The 5054-nt window shown below is 48.1% G+C and overlaps 1 long non-coding RNA gene across 2 annotated transcripts; it reads left to right on the forward strand.

Moving 5' to 3' along the window:
• The first annotated feature begins 699 nt into the window (after positions 1 to 699).
• Positions 700 to 3488, forward strand: LOC143770546 (uncharacterized). 2 transcript variants are annotated; one of them, XR_013214660.1, is made up of 3 exons: positions 700 to 1007; positions 1670 to 2060; positions 2939 to 3488. It is a non-coding gene; the product is annotated as an uncharacterized LOC143770546 (long non-coding RNA). The 2 variants fall into 2 exon arrangements; XR_013214659.1 differs by lacking the exon at positions 700 to 1007 and having other exon boundaries at positions 1016 to 2060.
• Positions 3489 to 5054: the final 1566 nt, after the last annotated feature.

Raw genomic sequence — 5054 nt, forward strand, 5'->3', positions numbered from 1 at the left:
TAGATGAAAGAATTATCAGTAGTAAAAGAATAGAGCAATATTAGTAGATGAGAAGAGGAAGAGTAGTAGATGAAAGGATGATCGGTAGTAAAAGAGTGGAGGAACATTAGTATATGAGAGGAGGACCAGAAGTTGTTAACAAGACAAGTTCGTTTGCCGGAAGCATTAGTCCTCCTGAGCTGATAGATATCTCGGTGACCAGAGAGTGAAATCCAAGAGTAGCAGAGACGTCTCCATGGGAGGAGAACTTGCCAAAGGCCGACCAGAGAGCCTCTCTATAGTAAGGTGAGTGGAGCAAGAAGACCTCATCGTGTTTCCATCATTGTGTGTTCGCTCCGTTTCTGCTGCCATTTTTATAGGTCTCTGAATGCAGACTGCAGTATAAAGTATGTCTAAAAATGAACCATACGGCGCTGCTTAGTTGCTCCAGGTGAATAAGCAGCAAATATATGGACGAGATCACTCCCAATCGTCCCAGAAGTGGTTAGTCAAAGAAAGCTATATGTAATATTTGCGCTAAGGACACCTATATGAAGCCATAAATAGTTGAAATGCTAGGACATGTCATAAGCAAGGTTCTTCGTTAAAGACTAGGATTAACAAGATGTGTTTACGTTAATATCAAGGAAAAGGAAAACTGTATCCAGTGCTGGCATGCGGAAAGGTCCTTCACTCATTCACTTAAAGGTTGGTATCTGAAGCCTTCTCTGAATCTCTGTTCCAAAAATATCCAATATGTTGCAGAGCAAATGGTGGTATAGGAGACGCTGTCCCGGCCGGTGACTAGCGTACTCCCCCAGAGCTTGGTGACTGCCGTGAACAGGCAGTGGCGGCCGCGTGTGTATAGCTAAAGCCGACAAGGTGCAGGACCTTGTGTGACGTCACAGTCACGTGATGTGTACACGTGACCAGCTACAGAGCTGCGGAGCTAAGGAGCTACGAATAGCACACAGGACCAACTAATCCTACGCGTTTCAGAGTCACTGACTCCTTCATCAGGGTATAAAGTATGAACTAATGAAATGTCACAGTTGTTGAGGTTTAGTGTGTAATATAGACTAGTGTTTATAGCCATGGCAACCTGAATGAAATCCCTTCATACTTTATACTGCAGGTGCAGGCAGCTTTAGCAACAGTATTAAAATCAGGCAGATTTGTGAAACAGTTGGAAATAGAAACAGTTTAATATTACATAATTGCTTTTGTATGTTCTGACAACTTATAAAGGGCTGATTAACTGTTCCCAATGCGCACCCCTATACTTAATTTAGTCCTGTGAGTTTGGACTCAAATCTACTAAGCATGATCTCATTACATAAAGACCCCTCCTGAGTTTGAACTCTAGAGCTTAGAGGGGGTGACAAGACCCCTATCTGCTAAGAGGACATACTCCATATTTTAGGAGTCAAGGAGGCGGAGCTAAGACTGCACATTATTTTGCACATTTCTGTGCTGTTCGTGTGGGTGTCAGTGATTCCTATCAGTTCAGCATGGACAGGAGCCTGTGCAGACGTTCTCATTTTCGGACTCTGGATCCCTTTAAATGTTCGTTGGCAGATCAGGGTCTGCAACGTCTTCAATTTGTTGATTTTAGGATTATTTTCCAGAGAAATTTTCCAGGTCAGCACTGGAAAGTCTAACAAGGTGGCACCTCCCTGTGTATATATAGGACCAGGACCTGTGATCCTCCAACGTGAAGGGACCCAGGACCGGATCTGGGACGACCGTCTCCAGAAACCTGAGAACGTGGCTGAAGAATGGACAGAAGCATCGAGACTAATGGGCAAGAAAGTAACAAGATTGGCCCCCGTGGACCCCTGGAATGTCCTCCCTATACCATGTACCCAATGACAGGTGTTAACCCATGCAGCCCCCCACCATATACCCCGAACCCACCACAGCCATGCTCAACTCAACCCTCATTCTTTGTGGTGACCGACCAGCCGAAAATGGTGGATCCCTATCAACCGGCCATTAAGGATCACTTATATTGCTCCATCGCCAACCTGCTCTGCTGCAATCTGCTCCTCGGGACCTTCGCCCTTGTGTTCTCTGTAAAGGTAAGGGCTGAGGGTGCAATGATAGAATAATGGGGTGAGAGGTTAGGGTATATGGCAGCAATAGAGGATACATTCATATTCCTCAACTTTCTAATGTCTGAATAAAATGCAAGAGCTGCAGTAAAGACTGACACACAAGAGTGGGGGGAGACATTGCTTGTGCAGTCAGGGGTCCGTGACCCTGAGGGAAATGTCAGAGCTGAAATTACCGGACCAGGGGAGGTCGGAGAAGACTCAACACAAAGAACTGATTGACGCGTTCTACTGAAGGGAACTGGGGCCCAGTCACCAACTGCAGATTATACTGGAAAAACCTGTTCTACTGGGTTCACAGCAAATATTAGACAACTGGGCACAAACATTGGTATTTCCATTCAACGCCTACTGTAAAGTGTTTACATCCTGCCTGACCTGTCCACATCTATCTATCTATCTATCTATCTATCTATCCAGGAGTCACTAACCCATCTCACACAGATGTCTGTCCAGCCTCTGTGTGAAGACTTCCATTGATGGAGAACTCGCCACCTCTCGTGGCCGCCTGTTCCCCTCATTGATCTCCCTCACTATCACCCTCCTCATATCTAATCTGTATCTTCTCCCTTTCAGTTTCCTTCCATTGTTTCTCGTGTTTCCATCTGCAGATGAGAGTAATGATGATCCCTCTACACTGTGGCAGCCCTTCAGATATTTGTAGACAGCTTTTAAGTCTCTTCTCAGTCTTCTTTTTTTGCAGCTGAACATTCCCAGATCCTTTACCCATTCCTTGTAGGACATGCTTTACAGTCCGCTCACCATCCTGGGCGCTTTTCTCTGATCTCTATTATCTATCTGGTTTCTTGTGTATATATAATATACATTTCCCTTTCTTCCCCCAGACCCGCTCATCCATCAGATTTGGGTACTCCGTTGCCGCGGCCGGTTACTCCCGCACAGCAAGCACCTTCAATGTGATCGGCTTCATCCTGGGGATCACCACGCACCTGATCTGGATCTCGGTGATCATTTATTGGGCTGTGACGCACGACGAAGCCCGGAAGTTTCTACAATGGATCCAGCATCAGTCTCTACACTAATGACCATCGTTATTGTGGGCGGCGGAGGTTCACACTGATACATTGTAACAAACCCTCAGCTCAACGATTACAGATTCTTTATTTTTCTGTTAATTGAATAATCCGGTAAGATGGGAGAGCTGATCACTATGTTCAGTGCTGTCACATAATTGATGGATGTGAAATCACAGTGAATTCATGATATTTTCTTTCTGGGGAAATGTGTTTAACCCTTTAATACCTGACACTCTTCTCCAGAGTGGGCACCCTGTCTGTGTGTGATTGTCAGCACTCACAGGGTGTCACATTGGTGTCATAAGTTTCTGCCTAATTGTTCTGTTCCCATCAATAAAGTTTATTTACATTCATTTGATACATTGTTTCCATCATTAAAGTAGATGATGTGATGGCTGCCTCTATCACTCTGCCCCACTGCTTCCTCTATCACTCTACCCCTCTGAAATGTCTACGACTCTGCCCCTCTGCTCCCTCTACGACGCTGCCCTTCTGCTACCTCTATGACTCAGCACCTCTGCTACCTCTACGACTCTGCCCCTCTGCTACCTCTACGACTCTGCCCCTCTGCTACCTCTACGACTCTGCCCCTCTGCTACCTCTACGACTCTCCATCTCTGCTGCCTCTTTCACTCTGCCCCTCTGCTTCCTCTATCTCTCTACCCTTCTGCTACCTCTATGACTCTGCCCCTCTGCTACCTATACGACTTTGCACCTCTGCTGCCCCTTTTACTCTGCCCCTCTGCTACCTCTAAGACTCTGCACCTCTGCTCCCTCTATGACTCTGCCCCTCTGCTACCTCTACGACTCTGCACCTCTGCTACCTTTATGACTCTGCACCTCTGCTTCCTATACGACTGCACCTCTGCTACCTCTACGACTCTGCTCCTCTGCTACCTCTATGACACTGCACCTCTGCTACCTCTACGACTCTGCTCCTCTGCTACCTCTATGACTCTGCACCTCTGCTACCTCTACGACTCTGCCCCTCTGCTACATCTACGGCTCTCCACCTCTGCTGCCTCTTTCACTCTGCCCCTCTGCTTCCTCTATCTCTCTCCCCCTCTGCTACCTCTACGACTCTGCCCCTCTGCTCCCTCTACGACTCTGCACCTCTGCTACTTCTATGACTCTGCACATCTGCTCCCTCTACAACTCTGCACCTCTGCTACCTCTACGACTCTGCACCTCTGCTACCTCTACGACTCTGCACCTCTGCTACCTCTACGACTCTGCACATCTACTCCCTCTATGACTCTGCCCCTCTGCTACCTCTACGACTCTGCACCTCTGCTCCCTCTACAACTCTACACCTCTGCTACCTCTAGGACTCTGCACCTCTACTACCTCTACGACTCTGCACCTCTGCTCCCTCTATGACTCTGCACCTCTGCTACCTCTACGACTCTGCACCTCTGCTCCCTCTACAAACTCTGCACCTCTGCTACCTCTACGACTCTGCACCTCTGCTACCTCTACGACTCTGCACCTCTGTTACCTCTACGACTCTGCACATCTGCTCCCTCTATGACTCTGCCCCTCTGCTACCTCTACGACTCTGCACCTTTGCTCCCTCTACGACTCTGCACCTCTGCTACCTCTACGACTCTTCACCTCTTCTACCTCTACGACTCTGCACCTCTGAATACCTCTACGACTCTGCACCTCTGCTACCTCTACGACTCTGCACCTCTGCTACTTCTACGACTCTGCACCTCTGCTACCTCTACGACTCTGCACCTCTACTCCCTCTACGACTCTGCCCCTCTGCTTCTTCTACGACACCGCACCTCTGCTACCTCTACGACTCTGCGCCTCTGCTACCTCTACGACTCTGCACCTCTGCTACCTCTACGACTCTGCACCTCTGCTCCCTCTACGACTCTGCCCCTCTGCTTCCTCTATGACTCTGCACCTCTGCTAC

The sequence above is a fragment of the Ranitomeya variabilis genome, chromosome 4 (genome assembly GCF_051348905.1).
Source record: "Ranitomeya variabilis isolate aRanVar5 chromosome 4, aRanVar5.hap1, whole genome shotgun sequence".
Taxonomy (NCBI): domain Eukaryota; kingdom Metazoa; phylum Chordata; class Amphibia; order Anura; family Dendrobatidae; genus Ranitomeya; species Ranitomeya variabilis.